This window comes from Felis catus, chromosome C1, assembly GCF_018350175.1.
Source record: "Felis catus isolate Fca126 chromosome C1, F.catus_Fca126_mat1.0, whole genome shotgun sequence".
Taxonomy (NCBI): Eukaryota; Metazoa; Chordata; class Mammalia; order Carnivora; family Felidae; genus Felis; species Felis catus.
In genome coordinates this window covers 80,485,326-80,508,016 of record NC_058375.1, presented here as the reverse complement: position 1 = coordinate 80,508,016, position 22,691 = coordinate 80,485,326, and the positions used below count along the sequence as shown (strand labels likewise).

General features: G+C 45.0%; 1 protein-coding gene across 1 annotated transcript in view; it reads right to left on the bottom strand.

Moving 5' to 3' along the window:
* Positions 1 to 22,691, bottom strand: part of SLC44A3 (solute carrier family 44 member 3) — a 323,586-nt gene that overhangs the window by 136,081 nt on the left and 164,814 nt on the right. The window contains 3 exon segments of the mRNA XM_045036232.1: positions 1,795 to 1,970; positions 13,296 to 13,412; positions 18,275 to 18,330. The gene's annotated coding sequence lies outside the window, so the exon portion shown is untranslated.

Here is a 22,691-nt window from a genome sequence, read left to right as displayed (position 1 = left end):
ATATCCGATGGCCAACAGGCACATGAAAAGATGCTCAATGTCGCTCCTCATCAGGGAAATACAAATCAAAACCACACTCAGATATCACCTCACACCAGTCCGAGTGGCCAAAATGAACAAATCAAGAGACTATCAATGCTGGAGAGGATGTGGAGAAACGGGAACCCTCTTGCACTGTTGGTGGGAATGCAAATTGGTGCAGCCACTCTGGAAAACAGTGTGGAGGTTCCTCAAAAAATTAAAAATAGACCTACCCTATGACCCAGCAGTAGCACTGCTAGGAATTTACCCAAGGGATACAGGAGTACTGATGCATAGGGGCACTTGTACCCCAATGTTTATAGCAGCACTCTCAACAATAGCCAAATTATGGAAAGAGCCTAAATGTTCATCAACTGATGAATGGATAAAGAAATTGTGATTTATATACCCAATGGAGTACTATGTGGCAATGAGAAAGAATGAAATATGGCCCTTTGTAGCAACGTGGATGGAACTGGAGAGTGTGAGGCTAAGTTAAATAAGCCATACAGAGAAAGACAGATACCATATGTTTTCACTCTTATGTGGATCCTGAGAAACTTAACAGAAACCCATGGGGGAGGGAAAGGAAAAAAAAAAAAAAAAAGAAAAGAGGTTAGAGTGGGAGAGAGCCAAAGCATAAGAGATTCTTAAAAACTGAGAACAAACTGAGGGTTGATGGGGGGTGGGAGGCAGGGGAGGGTGGGTAATGGGTATTGAGGAGGGCACCTTTTGGGATGAGCACTGGGTGTTGTATGAAAACCAATTTGACAATAAATTTCAAAAAAAAAAAAAATAAACAGCACAGAAAAAAAAAACAGATGAGGCTTTCATAGAATAAGGTAGTGAGCTTGCCGATGTAGGAGGTATTCAAGCATACCACTGACCAAGGTTGTGGAAGGAATTTCTGCTCTGGGAGGGATATTGGACTAAATGACCATTAATGACCCTTCCAGATGTGAAGTTCTATGACTGAATAAATTTTAGATAATCCTTTCTAAGTTAGGAGTTATAACAACCAAATAAATCACGGAAGGGCTCCAAAGAAGACATATTTACAAATGAGAAGCAAATGTTCTCGTGGGATCAAACAATGGTGGATAATAAACGAGAATTCTTGAGAAGCCTACAAGATGTTGCTTTTGATAAGAAATAGATTATTTTTAAATAATGGAATTAGAAGTATTCACTTTCAGAATATGTTTAAATATTTGTTCTTTCATTCAATCTGTTTGCCATATTGAAAACCCATATTTACAAACAAAAATAGCCCTGAACTACTGGTGAAACGTACAGCATAGAGAATGTAGCCAATGGTTCTGTAACAGCGTTGTAAGGAGGCCAATAGTAGCCACACTTTTTATGAGCAAGGAAAAAAAAAAATGAAGAGTGCCAGGGACCCACGAACTTCTTCCTTTGGAATCTCCAAATGCAGGGGCACCTTGGTGGCTCAGGTGGTTAAGCATCCCCCTTCGGCTCAGGTCACGCATGGTCTCGCGGTTTGTGAGTTTGAGCCCCACATGGAGCTCTGTGCTGACGGTGCAGAGCCTTCTTGGGATTCTCTCTCCCCGTCTCCCTGCCCCCCCTCCACTGGTGATCGCTCTCTCAAAAATTACAAGAAGGAAATAAACTTTAAAAAGTACATAATAATAATTAAACAAGAATCTCCAACGGTAGCTGCAAGGATGAAAGGGCCCGGGGAGCCCCACTGAACTGTGCGCCGTCACCCCCCAGCCCCATATGAGAAGAAAGAGGCTGACCTCTGAGACCTACCGCTCTGCCGATGCGTCTCCTGTGCAGTGCTTCTCTAGAGGAGGTCCTTCCAGCCTCTTGCACTTGGGCCACAAGGAATTCACCAGGTGAATCTCCTCTCTCTTCTCTCACAGGGCAGAGGCTGAGTCCCCGGTTGCCCCAGGCAGGAAGGAGGCAGTGCAGGAGAAAAGTCAGACCTGGGGGGAGGGCAGGGCCTGAGCCAAACTCTGCTTTCTTGCCACATAGCTTCCCCCCCGCGGCCCTCCTGGCGTCCTGCAGTTCGCCTGCCCAGAGCTGCACCCCAACACCAGCCAGCCCTGGCCCCCCGGCACTGGACCTTCACGCTCTGTCTGGTCTGGCAAGACCTCATTCTGGGCTCTATTTTAATCACCTGGGCCCGAGGACTGGGGATCCCTCCCTCCCTCCCTGCCTTAGCTGGAGGTCAGGGCCCGGAAGCCCAGCCTGCAGGTGGAGGCCTGCAGCTGCCCGCGGGATGAAAGGGAAAAGTCCGGGGTGGGTGGTTGGCCTCCCCCTCAGAGCCAGAGGGCCCCGGTTTCTGTCTCATTCTCTTTGTTGTCTCACACTGTCTCCTTGTGGGGTGGACTAAGGTGGAGGAGACAACAAACATGAGGCCAGACGCTCCCTGGCTGATCTCAGATGAGGAGGCTCCATGTCTCAGACTCAGAGAAGGAAAGGTGACCTTCCCATGCTGTGCTCCTGGGGAAAGCATACATCTTCGTCCCTGTGGTTTTACCTTTAACAGTGCTACATAGGCTTTTTATTTTTATTTATTTATTTTTTTAACGTTTATTTATTTTTGAGACAGAGAGACAGAGCATGAATGGGGGAGGCTCAGAGAGAGAGGGAGACACAGAATCTGAAGCAGGCTCCAGGCTCTGAGCGGTCAGCACAGAGCCCGACCCGGGGCTCGAACTCATGGACCGTGAGATCATGACGTGAGCTGAAGTCGGACGCTTAACCAACTGAGCCACCCAGGCACCCCTATATAGGCTTTTTAAAAACGGCAAACAGACAAAACAAAACAAACCCCCCACCCCACAACCCTTTGTATATAAAAATTTGGAGTTGGGATGGCTGAGGAAATGAGTTCTGTTTGTTGAATATAAATCTGAACTCGAGGAAATAACAGCTTATTTCTGTAAAAGCTTTTATTCAGTACTAGCTTTACCCAGTATTTTTAGAAGACAAAGTGCTTGAGCATTGATCACGCTCAGATGTACAGCAAGTAGAGAGGTTGCTGTGGTCTCTATGTCTGACACGTGAGAAGACCGGGACCACAGAAAAGCCACAGGACCTCCCTAGCGGAGAACACTGGGTCTCTGCCATGACTTCGTTCTTGAGGGCTGTGGTCAAATGAGCCAAGTCTGAACATTGCAGAATCACTGACACACACTAGGTTCTTAATAAATAAACATCAGCAGCCCCCATTATATTGTCTCTCATGGTATCCTGTGCTTTTCCTTTATAAGGTTAATTGCAACCTTCAATTATATATTTATGTGTCTGATGTCCGTGCTCCCACGCCCACGCCATGATGACAGAGACCAAGTCCATTTCGATCACCACCCCGTGTGCCTAACAAAGTGTCTGGCACCGTGGAGGTCCCTGACAAATAGATGTCAGGTCAATGAATGAACAACGGGCTTTCTTGTAGCAATTCTGCATGATCATGACTCTTGACCATGAAACTTTTCTGCCTCAGTTGCTAATCAATTCAATGGAAATAATAGAACATACTCTCTCAAGAATCAGTTGCCTCTCTCTTCGTTGGGAGATGTCATTGCTTGGAAAATGCTGCCGTTCCAGTAGCACTCCCAGGGTGCTGTGTATTTGGCAGCCGGGGCTAATTTATCCTCTTTCCCCACCCGTGATTAGTTGCAAGGAGGACGTTACCACTGACAAGACTCAATAAAATTATAAATTTATACCCCAAACCAAAGTCCTATCATGTTGTAAAGGAACATGAGATAAAATTTCTCGAGGAACTCCTGGAGTAGAAGCCCTTTGAAGGCCATCATTTGGCCATTAATCATCTGCCTGAAATCTTTTGTTGAGCTCTTTCTTGGCTACACACTGAGCTGGGCACGTGGGGCCCACACAGGAGCTTCTCAGGATGCAGACACTGGCACGCATTGGTAATGAGGACACGGTCTACATGTGCTGTGGGAGGCAGGCCAGGCGCTCTGAGAGAGGTCTTCTGATCTCCGGAGAGTCTTGAAGATAAGGACAACTTAACCAGCAAAAGAAGGCGTTCCAGGTGGAGAGGACAAGATTGAAAGCCACGAAGGTGTGGGAACTCCTGGCAAGTTCGGAACCCATCTCTGCCTGTTTTCTCAGGGCGAATGTATGGTTTAATGGCTACTGTTTGCTCCTCCTCGTGGTAGCGGTGTTTGGTGGTGTTTGTTTTGGTTGACAGTGGGCTTTCTCACCTTGCAGTGTGTACGTGAGTGGTCGCCACATATGATCTGAAAACCCACTCTCCTGGTCAGCTGACATCAATGGGGAGATGAGAAGGCATGCTGTTTCCGGCTGTTTCTATAACGGAGATCCCAAGAGAGCTCTGTGTTTCCATATTTATGATTCATTTCAGGGTCTTTCCAGGTTTGGGAAATGGGAGACCTCTTGCCTAAGCTCTTCCAACAGAGGTGGGAACTGGAGTGAGGTTCTTTGGGCCTGGGGGAGGTGGGCGGGCTGAACGGGCACTTTGGCTGCCCCCCGCCCCCCGACACTGATGCCTGCAAGCTCTGGAAAATTCCAGTGGGCTGCCTGCTCGCCCCTAGCTGGCTCGTGGAAGAACCCGGCCTTAGCCAGTTTGGGCTGGCTTATCTTTAGGGTGGATGGCTGGGCAGTAGGCCCGGGAGAGGCACACCCTCAGTTCGGCCTGTTCCTCAGCACAGCAAGCTGCTGTGTTTTCCCTCAAGGCTGTCTGTGTATGTTGACACGGATTCTTCTTGTGAAATGATGTGGTGGGGGGTGGGGGGGGGGTGGGTGGAGGGCAGGATTTTATCCACAGGTGAAAAACAACAAAGCCTGGCTTTCCCATGAGGTCATTTTGCTCCCACCTGGAAGCTAAAGCTTCCTTTCTGACCCAGGCTCACTCAGGGTTTTGTAACACTTTTGTCACAATAAAGTGATTAGTGGTGCATGTTCTTATTAAGGCTCCTGAGAATTTCCGCATTCCAGAGGGTCAGTTTCTCACCGGCGGCTCAGGTTTCTGTCCCCATGAACTCAGAGGATTCATAATGTTCTCATTACGAGTTCCTTCCAATAAGCTGAGGAAAGCAGACAGTTCAAGAATGTAAAACATTTAACCCTAATTGGGAAAAGTGGGAATTTATATTTTCCACTCAATTGATGACCCCTTTGCTCTAGTCTGGCCGTCTCCAGATTTGGGATGCACTGCTGCTCTGTTATTTATCTCACATCTCTTCACGTCCCCTTTCTCCTCCATAACCACAACCTCAGACTGAAAGGCACCTTCTAGTCAATTTAGGCCACCCCCTGCATTGTACAAGTGAACACATAGGCCCAGAGAGGTTGACTGCTACACTGAGATCACAAGGTTGTTTTTTTTTTAATGTTTATTTATTTTTGAGAGAAAGAGAGAGAGAGAGAGAGAGAAGGGGAGGGGCAGAGAGAGAGGGAGGGAGACAGACTCCGAAGCAGGCTCCAGGCTCTGAGCTGTCAGCACAGAGCCCGATGCGGGGCTCAAACTCACGGACAGTGAGAGATCATGACCTGAGCTGAAGTCAGACGCTCAACTGACTGAGCCACCCAGGCGCCCCAAGATCACACAGTTATGAAACAGAAGGGATGGGTCCAAGACCCAGGCTTTCCTGCCTCCCAACTCAGCGCTCAGTCCACCATCTACACTCCTACCATCCTCGTATTCAGCCCCGGGTATTTTATGAAATACTTTTCCCCAACTCTTCATGACTCTGTAAGCAGAGCACAGTGCTCTTTACGTAGGTGGTATTGAAAAAAAGGGTTGCCTAACTTTTGATCTGCTGGGGTTGCAACGTCAACTTGCAGGAAATGCATGAGAAATGTGTGGGGAAATTCTGCAAGGCATCCTCCAGGACTTTGGCATTTCGTTTTCAAAAAATAGAGCAGTGATGTCAACCACTCTCGAACGCAAAGAACAAACCGAGCTTGTTTTCAGGGACTTGCAGAGCACTGGAGGTTGGAATCCCTTTATTGACCATCATGCTGAGTTCAGGGCATCACCTGTACGCTGTCGAGTCTCTGGATCTTTTGGGCTCAAACGGAGAAGCCTCTTCTCCAATATGGGAGAGGAAGTGTAAGCTTTGTAGTTTCACAGAAGTAAAACCCACTGTGGCCTGCTTTGCAGGTACCAGATGTGGTGCTCTGTTACCCTGTACAAATGTTAGCTCATTCTATCCTCAGGCCTAAGTGGTAGAATTTATATTATTCCTAATTTTATGAATGAGAAAGTTGCATGTCCAAGGTCACACAGCCAGAACAAGGCAGAGCTTGGAGTCAAATTGGGTGACCGTAAGCCCTCCAATCCAGAAATGTCTGAAGACAGAGCAGGAGGGCTCCTGGGGAGGAAGCCCCACCGAGCTGCTACCTCCCCCCGAGGCTGGGCTCCTGTTCTTCATGTTCAGACCCCTAAAGGGGGTGGACACTTGTTCATGTCTCCTTTCCTCTGTTGCCACCTCCATATTCTATCCCCATGGGAGGATGAAAAACAAGGAGAGGAGGCCCAGCCGCCCCCACCTGCCCTCTCAGTGTTTGGCACCAGTGGCCACAGGGATGAGGATGGACCGGACTCTGGTGCGATGGGCTCATACCTGATCTCAAGTTCTGGTGAAAGGGTTTGGATCACGACTGCACTTGCTCCCGGGAGGACAGAGGGAGGCTCTGTTTACCGACATCGAGTCTCTGAACTTAGTCTAGTGACCTTTGAGAAGTCATTCTCTAATGGGAATAAGAGTTATGGAGAAGGAATTTTGTTATCTTCTACGCATATCTAGGTCATGTTTATGATTGCCAAATAAAACAAGTATGATTTTCCCCTCCCCATAAACTTAAGCAGACATATTGGAGAAACATTTTGTGCGTGTCTTTAGAAGATTGCTTATCTTTGTCTGGTGTCGGGTCACTAGAAAAATGTGACGCCCTAGTAGTGAAAGCCCAGACCAGTTTTTGAACAATATCTGTAGAGCTCTTAGATTTTATTTTATTATTAGTATTTTTGTTTAATTAGAAATTAGTAAATTTTGTTTATTATTTGTATCTTGTTCACCATACACTCCACAACAGAACTAAAGATTCCCTGTCCCAAGGAAGCCTGTGATCTAATGATGCTATTGGGAAGTCAGTGATTTTTATTTTGGATATTTTGCAAAGCAAAAAAAAAAAATACTTAAATATGCATTTTAAGTATATTTTCTTTAAAAAAAATTTTTTTTTCAACGTTTATTTTTTATTTTTGGGACAGAGAGAGACAGAGCATGAACGGGGGAGGGGCAGAGAGAGAGGGAGACACAGAATCGGAAACAGGCTCCAGGCTCCGAGCCATCAGCCCAGAGCCTGACGCGGGGCTCGAACTCATGGACCGTGAGATCGTGACCTGGCTGAAGTCGGACACTTAACCGACTGCGCCACCCAGGCGCCCCTTAAGTATATTTTCATATAAATAGCCTATTAAGAAAGAAAAGGAAGAGCCATCAAATGCCAGAAGGTCTTTTATTCTTGGAGTTCATTTTGCTGCCATAGCAAAAAGGATTTTGTTTTATTTTGTTTTTTAAAGCAATCACAAACACATCAAACACGGTGGTAGGGAGTAAACCTATAGGACCACTTTATAAGGAGCAAGAGTACTTGAAAATTATCAATATTCCTTTCAATTTAGAGACAGTTTGGGTGCTCTGAGCGAATGAATGTGAAGGACTAATGCATAAACCCCGTTTTTCAGTTAGTCTTGTAGCAGCATGCTCAATTACAGAAGGAAACAAGCAGCGTTTAGAGAGGTGAAGAGTCCAGTTGATTTTACCCAGAAGGTTCTCCCAGAGCGGTTGGGAAGCAGAAGAATGTAACTTCTTTCTTGCCATCTGGATTGGCTGGAAAGCCACCTCCACCGATGTGAGGAACATTGCTATCACTCCCTGATTCCAAGCCCTTTCATGATTCCCAGGGTACTAGAAGCCCTCAAGCCAAAGTCAATCAAGACACGGTGTGCTTCCCAGGGTCTTCTCTGCCCCATGCAAAATGAGAAAATATTTCTTGTCTTGGTGATTTGCTTTTGGTCCATTTGAGAATCAACAGCCAGATGTGAAAAAGGGGATGCAAAATGAAGCCCAGATGTAAACATTGCTAAGATAGAAAACTGACACGCTGAGAGTCTTCATGTATGCATTCAAGGGTATAAATGAAAATTTACCTTTGGGACACCCTAGTTATTTTGGAAGAAACAGTTGGGTAGCCCTTCCTCCCTTATGCTGGTTAATATGGTAGCAGCTGACCCTATGCCCCCATTTCAGAACATCTAGGGAGTAAATTTTGTTCACTGCTATATCTATAGTATTTAGAGCAATGGCTGGTACAGATTAGCTGCACAATAAATATTTGTAGGAATGAATGAACGCTTAATCAAAGGAGGAAATTCTCTCATGCTGCCAGGATAAATGTGGGGCTTAGAAAGATGTTCTGAGAACCCGGCATGAGAGCTTGACAGGCATTTTCCTACAGAGGCAACATCGTACATAGTGACTGGGAGTTCTTGAAATTGTACTCCCGGTATCATGGTTACTGCAGGCACTTATGGCTTGACCTGAGGCCTTCATACAGTCTGTCATACTGTTTCCATGGGAAAACGCAGCTGAGTTCCAGGAATTGGCTGATAAGTGACCTTGACAAGTACAAACCAAACTTAGTTGAGATCTGACTGAAATTCTGGTTTAGCTGTGGTTGTTTTGCAATCTGCTCACAAATAAGGCATTGCTAAGAAACACGAATGGCCTTTGTTCTTGTGATTAATTCCTAGCAGGAAGTGTGGTAGAGTATCAGGAATGTAGATTCGGATTTTATAGACCATTATGCAGCTATGATATTTCCTTCAGTGGCCCAGGAAGACCAGAGGATCTTAAATAAACCACAGAGGAGTCCCTCCAGTTATGTTAATACCTTAGATGCTCCGGCTGGACAGAATGTGGCCCAGAAACATCATACCTGGCCACCAGCAGTCGTGACTTTCAGAGAGATTCAGATGGAGCAGAGCAAAATCAGGGTATCCTCTCAGAAAATCATAAGGTTGGGCACGAGGCTGCTATCTGAGGGACAGCTGGGCGTCATACATAAGGAACAGCACTGTCACATATTGATGCTGGTTTGAAGGGCTATGCTCCATGTAGCCTCATTCAGGCTCTCCTGGAGTCTGGAGTTGGTGTGAAAAGCAGGCAGTCTCACACGGCACCTGTGTTGAGGTCACAGACGTCCAGGTGGCAGTCTGGCACCTTGTTCTTCTGCCTGAAGACCCTGGAGCTTCAGGGGAAGGTAGAGAGTCTAAATCTTCATAAAACGGCCATAAAACAGTGTCACCCTCCTGATGGAGGAGCTGATACTGGCTTTGAGAGAGTTCCAGACTAACTCAGATATACTTTCTGGGACATGAAGAAGGGGCTGGCAGGTCTTGGCCAGGGACAAGGACAATGTTGGAATGCACTAAGCAAGAAAGAGATTTAAAAAAATTTTTTAAAAAATGTATTTATTTATTTTTGAGACGGAGAGAGAGACAGAGTGTGAGCAGGGCAGGGGCAGAGAGAGAGGGAGACACAGAATCCGAAGCAGGCTCCAGGCTCTGAGCTGTCAGCATGGGGCTCAAACTCATGGGGTGTGAGATCATGACCTGAGCTGAAGTCAGACGCTTAACCGACTGAGCCACCCAGCTGCCCCAGCAAGAGAGATTTTTAAGTAATTGGACAGGTTATAGGGTCTCAGCCAGGATGTCAGGAATCTAGGTAGGGGTGAGGGACAGCACTGACTTCTTTTTTTTTTTTTTTTTAATGTTCATTTATTTCTGAGACAGAGAGACAGAGCGTGAGTTGGGGAGGGGCAGAGAGAGAGGGAGACACAGAATCCAAAGCAGGTTCCAGGCTCCAAGCTGTCAGCACAGAGACCGACGCGGGGCTCAAACTCACAAACCGCGAGATTATGACCTGAGCTGAAGTTGGTCGCTCAACCGACTGAGCCACCCAGGCGCCCCACTGATCTCTTGAATAAAGGCAATAACGGCAGTCACTGTGTCCCCATCAGAAGCTCGTCTGGTAGTGCAGTTGCAGTGACACTAGTAGCCTTATGCGTGGGCAAGAAGAAAGCCACGAAGGGCACAACCAGCCTGAGCAGAAACACCGACACTATGTTAGCCTCATTGTCAGGTAGGCTCTCCTCAGGTGGTGGAGAAGATGGGCAGCTATAGTGCCAAGTTCATATCGCACCAGCTTTGTCACCAACATGGGAAGAGTATTCCTCTTCCCCAAGAGGACCCGTGAAAGTTCCAAGCTGATGCTCATCGGCCCTGCATGGGTCATGTGGTGTGACTGTGACCTTGATTGGCCAGGCCTGGGGACAGGTGACCACTTTCAAGCTCTTGGACTGAGATTGGGGGGAGAGGTGATTCCCCAAGAACACCTGAGTTCCTATCATCTAGGAGGAGAACATGAGTGCTGAACAGCAAAAATCTCACATTTCCACATTTCCTGACTTACAAATATGTGATTGCGTGTAAGTTAAAGCCAGAACCTAAATGGAGAACCAGTCACTTAAGGCCTTCATGCAGCTGCCAATGTTCCTAGAAAGTGAAGGGGCCTCCCCTGACCTGTACTGGCACATTTCTTAAGATACAGTATGCTCAAGCACTCGGCTCTGGGAAAAATAACCACGTGATTAACAGACATATGGACTGGAAGCTGGGGGAAGGGCAGGCAGGAGGTTAAGAGAGAAGCCTCATGGGCAGTATTACTTAGCATAAAGGAGGAAATGAAGCAAGAACTGAAATCATGAGGTGGGTTTTTTTTTTTGTTTGTTCTTTGCAAAAAAAAAAAAAAGATGCAGCATCTACGTTAATCTATAGCCTTATGAAAACCCAAGTAATTTCCGTTATTGTGATATTTTTAGGTGGCAGTGACCTTCTTGATTTCTTCTTTATCATTTTCTGATTTTTGAGTTAATCTAATATGGCAACAGATTCTTCCTGATCAGGTAAAGTTCCTCTCATTCTTCAATGGTACCTCTTCAAAGAATCTTTCCAGATTCATGTGGGGAGGGAGGTTTCTTCTCTCTTCCTTGTCAGCATTTCTGCTTTTGGACATGCCACTGTGGTAGCACTTGCTGTGTTGCACAGTGATTTCTTTCACCTGGACAAGACGCTCTGTGAGACTTGAGGTGTGGTATTTGACTTCCCTGAAACACATAGTAGGACAACACTTCCTTCCATGTAGGGCTGCTGCCAGAATTACACCAGCTGATGCACAAAAAACACTTAGCATGTTGGGGTGCCTGGGTGGCTCGGTTGAGTGCCCGACTCTGTATTTCGTCTTAGGTCATGATCCCAGGGTCGTGGGATCAAGCCCCATGCTGGGCTCTGTGCTGGGCTTGGGGCCCGGAGTAACACAGTTCTGGTCTTAATCTGTTAGGCACCAGGGGACTAAATCCTATCTGCAACCGGAATGAGGATCCCTGACTCAAGATGCAAGTGATGAGGCAGTGAAAGAAATGCGGGGTATGTCCTTCTTGAACACGGGTTTGGACTCAACTACCTGCACGGATCACTACCTTCCTTGGGAAATGGGCACGCATTTAGCGGATCTCAGAGCCAAAACAGTTTCTGCAGCTTGTCCTAGATGGAGTATCAAAAAAAAAAAACCAAAAAAACCCAAAAAAAACCCACCTATCCCAGGGCGCCTGGGTGGCTCAGTCAGTTGGGCATCCGACTTCGGCTCAGGTCATAATATCACCGTCTGTGGGTGCAAGCCCCGCATCGGGCTCTGTGCTGACAGCTCGGAGCCCGGAGCCTGCTTCAGATTCTGTGTCTCCCCCTTGCTCTTCCCCTCTCCTGCTCAAGCTCTGTCTCTGTCTCTCTCAAAAATAAATACATCTTAAAAAATTTTTTTTTTTAAATTAAAAAAAACCCCAAACCTATCCCTGTATGAGTAGATTTGGTTCCTCAGAAACTAATGAAACTAACAGGGAGACTTGAAGGGGATGTGTGAAAGGGGATGTAGAAATGAACTTGAGATAAGAGACCCAATTGGGCATTGTAATGTCTGTAATACACTTTAAAATATTTTACCACAGGCAGAGTGTTCTCATATACCAGAGTTACGTGATAGCCTAGGTACTATCATTTGTCCTAATTGAGAATTTACATCCTAAGGTGGAAAGCCAGCACTCTAATTAGGAAACCTGTATTCCAGAAACAGCTACTGCAAAAGCTTCCACTATCTTTATCTCTGATCAGCGACAGACAATTTATCAGCTGACATAATTAATGTTAGAAATAGGTTTCTGCTGATGAAATTGGTGGCTTTCTAATTAGCATAATGGATGCTACCAATGCAGTTTCATCAGTGAGATTACTAGTGGCGAAGATAATGTGGATTTTAGAGTGGGTCCCTGCCCTAGCTTGACAAGAGTACAAAAAACTAGCTAGTCCTGTAGCTCTTAATGTTGCAATCCTATGTTCAGAGTTGAACTCCAAAGATTCTAGTTGCTTGGTGCTTATAAGGTTAATTTAATTCTGCTCTTAGAATATTGTCATGCTTTTCTGAAACGGTGATGAGATGTCAGAAGCTGTAGCAGCCATGCCTTAACTATGAAGGACAAAGCTAACATGTTGAGTGTATTAATTTAGCCAATACTGCTCTGTGAAAGGGAGGTATATACAGAATGTCCTCCAAAGGCCAAAGGGGCTGTAAGACTGAAGAATAAGGCCAACAAGTACAGCTTGTCAAGAAATGATTCATTAAAGGGACTTATGGACAGAAGGATGTCTTGGCTGGTGGCAAGAGGATATCTCTGCGACCCCACCTCCTGTAAGATCTGTTTTGACCTGTTTTCATAGCCTTAGAGACTGGGAGACCACTCAGGAGGAGAATGTTTGAGAATCACAGTCATATCTCCAGAGCAGATCAAGGATGTCATGCTCCAAGAGTGTACTTAAGGGTGTGGTTAAACAAAAAGGAAGAATTTGGGGGGTGGGTGCTGTGCTCAAGAAGGCTTCATGTCACAGAGGAGTCATCGCGGTGGATTTGTCCAAGATGACATCAATCTGGTTCACACAAATACTCCTTAACAAATTACCCCAAAACTTAATGGCTTAAAACAACAAAAATCTCTCATGGTTTCTGTGAGCCAGGAATTTGGGAGAGGTTCTGGCTTAGGAGTTTCCCATGAGGTTGCAAACACATGTTGGCTGGAGGTGTACCTATTTGAAGTTTTGACTGTGGCTGAAGGACCCGCTTCCAAAATGGCTCACTCACATGCCTGGCAAATTGGAACTGCCTGCTGGCGGGAGGGCTGAGTTCCTCTCCATGTCAGCTTCTCCGTGTGGCACGGGCCTCCTCACAATATGTTGTCAAGGTTCCCAAGGAAGCATCCTGAAAGAGAGAGCCAAGTGGAAGCTGTATGCTTTCGGTAATCTGGTTTCACATAGCATCACTTCCACCTCAATCTGTTGATTAGGATTGACAGTCTACAACCCCTACAACATAGACACCACCTCTTGGTGGGAGGAACATCAGCCTCGTTGCATGAAAAACATGCCATAGAAGAAATATATAGGGGTGGCCATCTTGGGGAAATATCTGCCATACCGCCCTAGTCTGCTTGAGCTGCCATAAAAAATACAATGGGCTCTGTGGCTTAAACAACAAATATTAATTTCTCACAGTTCTGGAGGCTGTAAGTCCAAAATAAGGGTGCTCAGGCTTTTGGTGAGGGCACTCTTTTTGGTTGTCTTCATATGGTCTTTTCTTGGTATGCACACATGGAAAGAAAAATCCCGTGTCTCCTCCTCTTTTTTATAAGGGCATTAATCCCATAATGAGGGTCCCACCCTCATCACCTAACCTAGTCATGATTACCTCCTGAAGGGCTCACCTCCAAATACCATGACATTGGGGTTAGGGTTTCAACAGAAGAATTTTGGGGGGGGGGGGGCGGTGGGGAGGACACAAACATTTAGTCCATAACATACAATAAGTAAAGATGGTAGAGAGAAAAGATAGAAAATGCCATGTCCTGGGAACCATCATCATGCTTCTAAAATAATCAACTTGGGAAGCATTTCAGGATGTCTCATTTCTAAGACAGTACATTTTCTTTATTGATTAATTTGGGTATTCTCTTACTGTATTTTACATGGTATAAAAGCTAGAGCAAAAGACTGGGCTCAAATTTTCCTAAGGCCACTTAGATAATATGACTTGATCTAAGCATTTAATCCCATCCACTTATTCAACAGATACTTATCAATGGCCTTCAATGTGTCAATCAGGTACTGTTTAAGATGCCAGGGATAGAATAGTGACTAAAACAGAAACTCCTGACATCCTGTAGCTAACATTCTACTATGTGTTCTGTGGTCTCTCTGTGTGTGAGTGTGGTGGTGGTGTGAAAAGTGGCAACTGAGAAAGCAGATAAATAATTAAAATTATGTGAGTGGTGAGGAGTGCTGTGGAGAAAAACGAAGCAGGGAAGGAGGCTAAGGTGGCAGGGAACATCCTCATGAAAAAGGTGACATTTGAGTAAAGACTTGAGGGAAGTAAAGGAGTAAACCATGTGCAAAGGCCCAGGTGGGAACAGACCTGTGTGTCTGGGGAGCATTAAGTAAGTCAGTGTACCTGGGGACTGAAAAGAGTAGGAAATGGGGACAGAGAGCTCATGGGGAGGTTGGAAGAAATTGCATCACGGTATGGGAAGCCATTAGAGCTTTTGATTAGAGGGTTAATGTGATCTGACATACTTTTAGTAGGATCACTTTAGCTGCTGTGTTGAGCATGAGATCGAAGAGGGGCAAGGGTGGAAACAGGGAGGCTAGTTGGGAAGCTACCAAAATAACTCCTGTGAGGAACTATGTTGAAAGATTGGTAGCAATGGTGGTGGCGAGAAGAGGTCAGATTCTGGATATGTTTTGTGAGCGTTTTCTGACCGATTGGGAGTGGGGTATGAGAGAAAGAGAGGTGGCAAGGATGACCACAGGTTTGGGCCTGAGCATTTCTAACAAGAGTGTTTCAGATTTCTATTGCTGCATAACTAGTCATGTCCTACCTTGGTGGCATAAACAACAGCAACATTTGTTTTGCGCACAAATCTGCAGTTTGGGTAGCGCTCTGAGGGAACAGCTTGCCTCTGCTCACTCCGTGTCAGCTGAGGCAGCTCCAACGTTGGGGGCTTGTTTCTTCTGAGAGTTTGCTCACTCACATATGTGGTGGTTGATGCTGATTGTTGGCCACATCTATATGTGGCCTTTCCATGTGGCTGATTGGCTTCCTCATGCCTTGGTGTCTGGGTTCGAAGGTTCCAGGGGTGAGTCACCTCAGAAAGAGAGAGAGCCAGGTGGAGCTTGTACCAAAAACTTCTTTCCTCAAAAGTATTTTCTTAATTCCAGCATAATTAAAATACAGTGTTTTTATTAGTTTCCGATGCACAATGTAATGATTCAACAATTCCATACATTACTCAGTGCTCATCACGATAAGTGCACTCTTAATCCCCTTCACCTATTTCACCCATCCCCCCACCCACCTTCCCTCTGATAACCATCAGTTCTCTATATTTAAGTTTTTGGTGTCTCTTTCTTTCTTTGTTCATTTGTTTCATTTCCTAAATTCCACATGAGTGAAATCATATGGTATTGTCTTTCTCTGACTGACTTAATTCAGTTAACATTATGCTATCTAGATCCATCCATGCTGTTGCAAATGGCAAATTTTATTCTTTTCATGTCTGAGTAGTATTCTATTGCATATATATACCACATCTTTCCAGATATTTTTTTTAAGTTTATTTATTTATTTTGAGAGAAAACATGAGCACAGGAGGAGCAGGGGTGGGGAGAGAGAGAGAATATCTCAAACAGGGTCCACACCTGTGGAGCCTGAGGTGGGGCTCGAACCCACGAACTGTGAAATCATGACTGGAGCCAAAATCAAGAGTTGGACGCCTAACCAACTAAGCCACTCGGGTGCCCCTATACCACATCTTTATCCTTCATCTGCCAATGGACACTTGGGTTGCTTCCGTATCTTGGCTACTGTAAATAATGCTGCAATAAACAGAGGAGTACATATATCTTTTGAATTAGCGTTTTTGTATTCTTTGGGTAAATACCCAGTAGTGGCATTATTAGGTCATATGGTAATTCCTAGTTTTATTTTTTTTTTCAACGTTTATTTATTTTTGGAACAGAGAGAGACAGAGCATGAACGGGGGAGGGGCAGAGAGAGAGGGAGACACAGAATCGGAAACAGGCTCCAGGCTCTGAGCCATCAGCCCAGAGCCTGACGCGGGGCTCGAACTCCCGGACCGCGAGATCGTGACCTGGCTGAAGTTGGATGCTTAACCGACTGTGCCACCCAGGCGCCCCTCCTATTTTTATTTTTTTGAGGGACTTCCATACTGTGTTTCACAGTGGCTGCACCAGTTTGCCTTCCCACCACAGTGCAAGAGGGTTCCTTTTTCTCCACATCCTTGCCAACACTTGTTGTTTCTGTGGCTTTGATTTTAGCCATTCTGACAGGTGTGAGGTGATATCTCACTCCGGTTTTATTTGCATTTCCCCGATGATGAGTGAAGTTGAGTAGCTTTTCATGTGTCTATTGGTCATCTGAATGTCTTCTTTGGAGAAATGTCTGTGCATGTCTTCTGCCCATTTTTTAATTGGGCTATTTGGTTTTATGATGTTGATTTGTATAAGTTCTTTATATATTTTGGATACTAATCCTGTATTAGATTTGTCATTTGTAAATATCTTCTCCCACTCAGTAGGTTGTCTTTTAGTTTTGTTGATTGTTCCCTTTGTTGTGCAGAAGTTTTTATATTGATATAGTCCTAATAGATAATTTTTGCTTTTGTTTCTCTTGCTTCAGGAGACATACCTAAAAAAATGTTGCTATGGCTGATGTCAGAGAAATTACTGCCTGTGCTTTCATCTAGAATTTTTATGGTTTCAGAGGTCACAGTTAGGCCTTTGATCCATTTTGAGTTTGTTTTTGTGTATGGTATAAGAAAGTGGTCCAATTTCATTCTTTTGCAGAATTCTTTTGCTGTCCAGTTTTCCTAACACCATTATTTAGGGAGACTTTTTCCATTGCATATTCTTGCCACCTTTGCCAAAGATTAATTGACCATATAATCATAAGTTTATATCTGGGCTTTCTGTTCTATTGATCTATGTGTCTATTTTTGTGCCATTACCATATTGTCTTAATTACTATAGTTTTGTAGTATATCTTGAAATCTGGGATTGTGATACCTCCAGTTTTGTTCTTCTTTTTCAAGATTGATTTGACTGTTTGGGGTCTTTTGTGTTGCCATACAAATTTTAGGATTATTTATTCTAATTTTGTGAAAAATGCTGTTGGTATTTTGTGTATCAAACTTATGACATCACCGTGGAAGTCTTGCCTCACTTCTGCAACATTATGCATCAAGGCAATTACAAAGTTCTGCCAAGAGTCAAAGAGAGGGAAATAGACTCCATCTCTTGATGGGGAAATGGCAAGAGCACATGTGAGTGGATATATTGTGTGATTTATTTTTGGAAAAAATAAATAGAATAAAATAAATGAAATAAATCTTCTACAGACAAAGTGACATATTTATTGACATGAAGAAGGTTGGAGTGGGGTGAGATCAGAAGCCGATATTAGGAGTTTGAGATAATTCTGACATGCCCCTTGACCTTTGTTTTCTTTTTTTAAAAAAAATGTTGATTTATTTATTTTGAGAGAGAGAGAGAGAGAGAGAGAGAGAGAATGAGAGAGAACAGGGAAGGGGCAGAGAGAGAGAGAGAGAGAGGGAGATGTGGGACTTGATCTCATGAACCGTAGCATCATGACCCAAGCCAAAATCAAGAGTTGGATGGTTTAACCAACTGAGCCACCCAGGCACCCCATCCCCTTGCACTTTCAAATGGAGAAGTCAGATAGGTAGGTGGATATGTGAATTTTGAGGTCAGGGAGTGTCATCAGTGTTAATATTTAAAATCAGAAAGGCAGATAATATGACAAAGGAAGTGAGTGTAGATAGAATGTGATCCAAGGATTCAGTTCTGGGGCACCCCGACATTTAGCAGCAGGAGAATGTGGGGATTAGGAGAGAATGGGGATATGGTTTGGTACCCTGGAAGCCAGGTGAGAGCGGTATTGGAGGAGGAGGCAGTGGGCCAGGTTTTTCGAAGTCTTGCAGTTTATGATTCTGTGATGATAAACACCTGAACAGGTATTAGTTTTCTTACCTCATGCTGTTAGGCTCCATCAATCCAAATTCTTGTCTCTGTTGGACCAGAAGCTTCTGAAAGGCAAGGATACTGGCATTAGTCATCTCTGGACCCCCTAAGGAACTATCATCATGTTTCCCACACAATCGATACTTAATAAGTGAGGGTGAACAGAAACTGACAACAAAGAGACACATGTGAGTTGAAATTCCTTAAAAGGGCAGTTATAAGCTTGAGAAAATATTCTCATTATTTGTGGTAGTTATGTTTCATAAAGTTTCTATGAACGTTGAATTAGCAAACACTGAACCACCCTTTCAATGTAAATACAGGGTTAGATTCCTGTGATCCTCTGGTCACAGCGGTTTCCTCCACCCATCAATATATAACCTTGTTTTATGTATGTTTCTGTTGAAAGACACCTTATTATATATACTGTTGATTCATTAACATTGAACTTGCGGCAAACAGCACCGTAACTCATGCCTGCATGGCGTCTAATGCATGTATTCTCTCCATAAGGCCCCTTAGAGCCTGGAGCTTTGCAACCTTGGCCAGCACGTCAGCACATCGCTTGGGAGTCACTTTAAACCACGAAATCACCAGGAAAAGACACCAAAATGTGAAAAACGTGACACTAAATAGACTGTGAAAAGGATGTTTATTTATAGGAAGAGAGTGGAAACAAGAAGGTAGAGCATACTGTTGTTGGAACTCAGTGGTGTTGCTCAGCTAGAAAGCCAGAAAGCAGTGCAGTGGGCGCCTCAAATTTCATGCTGTCTCTAGTGAGCGCAGAAGAACAGGGAGCGCTGATTTGGGGAGAACAGATACATTCTAGCCACTGGCACATTTGCAAATATGGAATCTGTGAATCATGAGGATGACTGGATCTACCTTGCGTTAAACTGAATGTAAAGGGCCAAAGAACAAGGGTTTCATAGCTTTTGCCTCGGTACATCCATTTGGAAGGGGTCATAACTTCAGTACATTTTTTCTTTCTTTCTTTCTTTCTTTCTTTCTTTCTTTCTTTCTTTCATTTTAACTTTCAAGATGTCATTATTACTTTGGGCCTTAACGCTTTACACAAATAACTCAAATTATAGTTCATTTTGATCGCATTAATTTGAAGTCAGATTTTATTACTTTGAAAATGGCTTTACATTTCTGAGCCTACCCACTTTGGTCAGCCTTTTCTGCCTCTATTCCCATTAAGTGGATGGTCTGAACAGGTTTTTCTATTTGGGTATTGAGGTAACTGAACAGAATAAGTTGGGGTCCTCACTTAATGTTCTTGGGGAAGACAGGCTCCTGCAGAGAGAGACTGTGTTTCAGGGTCTAACTTTGCTGTGGGTCACAGCCAAGTCCATCCAGGATCCCACCATAGCACAGAGGTGTTTGCCTGTGCAGGCTTTCAATACCGTGTCAGTGGCAATTTGCAGAAATTCCGTGCAACATTCAAAAGCCCATGAATGGGCCAGGTAGTTGAGAGTTGGAAAGAGCACAAACTGAATAATAGTATTTATGGAGACTGGACCAGAATAGTGCTGGCTCCCCCAGTAGAGGTGATCACTTCCCTCCCTGAAGATGCTATGAACGTCCCATGAAAGAAAACAGACCAGATGTGGCTTTAAGGGAGAAAATATCTTGATCTTTTGGTTTTAATAAGCAATTCCCTAAATAGCTAAATTAAATTTAAGAAGAAAATGGAAAACAAAACTCCAATGCCCTTTAAAAATGCCCTTATAATTTTCCATGGGACAATTTTTTATACAGTTAAGGAAAAGCAAATTTGTTACCTTTTCTGGCAATCTCAAACTCTTTGGTTTCTGATTCCTAAAAAAATTATTTAACTCATTGAAGAGTAATGTGGCTGACTGATCAAATGCCCACTGCCTGCTTGGAGCTGGGGATCCCTCTGGAGAGGCTCAAGGGCACCCCCAAGGGCCTGGCTCTGAGCGCAGTTCCTGTCGGAAGCTGCCTCAAAGCAAATGCAAGATAAGCCAGGAGCTTCTGTGGGGAAGACGGCAGCATCCATCTTGCCATTAGGCTGATCAGTTTTCCTCTGCCTCCTCTTTCCTCAAAACGTTGTCTTCCCGCCAAGATAATGTCCAGGCTTACACAAATGCGAGAAGTGAGGCAGAAAGCCACTTCACTTGCTTTGCCTAGAAATTAATCTTGAACTCTCAGAGGAGCACTTAATATCCTGTGGAAGCAACACTCTCCAAATACAGCAGCCCTGCCATTCTGGGGGCCAGATTGCCATTGACCTTGATTTCCCAGCTATGAAAGATTTTGGAAAAGGCCTTTGAGGAAAAGGCAGTCACAAAGCCCATCCACTTTCCTTGGGCCAGAGCGCCAGGCAGATTAAGGAGGAGGTCCCCGGAAAGGTGCAGCCACTGGTTTTGAAGGAGCGCTAAAACCCCACTGGAATAAACCAGAAGTGTGGGATCAGTTAACTCAGGGTTTCACTTGCAACTATTCCTCTGGATGGAAGAGGTTCCTTAATGCAGACTTCACCGTTGTCGGTCTTTCCAGGGAAGCCTTCCTTTTTGCGATGTCTCCGGGCAAGCAGTGGGGCACGGCTGCAGGCGGACCTGTCTCCCTGCCACCTGTGTGCATGCGCAGAGATGAGTCACGGTCAGCTGGCCTGTGAAGCTGAGTAATGCGTAACGCCTGAGATACTGTTCCTTGGAAGTGAGGTGTTCTTTATTTTTCGCTAACTGAATGAGATGTTCTTTAACATGCCTCACAAACACAGTCTGACGTAGAAAACTGCCCACAATAAATGTGTGTAGCCATTTCCTGTTTCGAATATAAAGAAAGAAATATGCGATTTTTACTCGTAGAAGTTTCTCACCCCCCACTCGTGTTGAACAAACATGTCTTCAAGGAGAGCAACATTAACTGTCTTAAGGGACCTGTTTCTCTGTCGGGCCCTCCTGGTCTGACCCGGTTCAGAGGTTCTTTTCCGATCGTCGATGGTCAGGGGTAGATGACAGCAAGTCACAGGTCCGGTTTACAAAAGCCAGGTGTTCTGGTGAGCGAAAGCTTTCTTGCTTTCAAGCTAGGGTGGCCAACCACCGTGGTTTTTCCTGGACTGAGAGTTTTCAGTGTTAAGCCCAGGAAAGTCCCTGGATGAGTCGATCACCGTATTTCAGGCCAACTTGTGCCTAGGGAAGCCGCAGAGTAAAGGACTTGCCAGCGTGGGCTCTGGAGCTGACTGCTCGAGTTAGGACCACTGTCCATTATTTAACTTGCCATGTAACCGTGGGCGAGTTACTTAACCAGCTCCTCAGTTTTCACACCCCTAACCTGGGAAAAATAACATCTCCCTTTTAGGGATGTCGTGAAGCCAAAATGAAATCATTACGTACAGTGTCCCTCCGTGAGCCGCACACATAGGAAGGGCTCATAAATGCTGGCTATTTTTGTTGTAATTGTTATTATTTGAAGGTAAAACAGTAGCAGTGAAGTGGGCCACCCGTGGGAAAAACGGCAACTAATATACCTGAGGTCAGCCCAGAGCTATCAAGAGGTGGTCAAATAACATTCATGACAGCTTGAGAAGACATGAAAGCACAGGAATGTGTTCCTCTGTTTGGAAACTGTTGATCAAAAACGGATTTTACTTTGAAAAGTTTTGGTGCCTTTAGGGGCAAGTTTCCATTATCTGGGAAATCCGGGCAGATGGATTTCTTGGCTAGGGGAGGCGTAACTCCAGGTGTGCTCAAGGCCCCGCAGGCTTCCTAAGTGCCCTCGATGCGGAAGCAGATGCCAAGGGGAGCCTGTGGTGCATTGGCTCCTCCCGGGGCACAGGATCAGGCTGCAGACCCTTGGCATATGCCGTGGAAAATCTTCCCACACCGGCACCGGGGCTCCAGACACATGTGTTTCAGATCAGTGTTAATCGAGTCAGCTTCTGAAGCTCTTACTTCCTGTCATTTGGCCTGCAAAATTTTGCTGAGTCATTTGACCTCATGCATCTTCTAAAACAGTAGTCACATGACCAGAGGAAACTGCTGTGGGCACACAGCTTGCCTACGGGCACGTAGTTTTGCAAACTTAACCCAACCAACATGCGGAGATCACACACTGCCGTGCTCTGCGTTGAATTAGGGACCTGGAACTTACTGGGAGCAGCAGGGCCCGGCTTGTCCTCAAAGCACTGGCTTTCTAGTGGGAAGGACAGGTGCATATTCTAGGACTACAGGCCAGACCCTGAAAAGTTTTATGAACAAAAACATAAACTGTGTGACTGGGTGGCGCAGATTAATTCATTCTGACTAGGAGAATCACAAAGAAAGACACACCCAGCTAGAGGAGAACACGTAGGACTTGGACAAGCTGAGAAAGGGGAAGAAAGTTTGGACAGAGGGTGTGCAGAAGCCAGAAAACATAGGCAGGTTCACGGGGTCATGTTGGGCACCCAGCATGC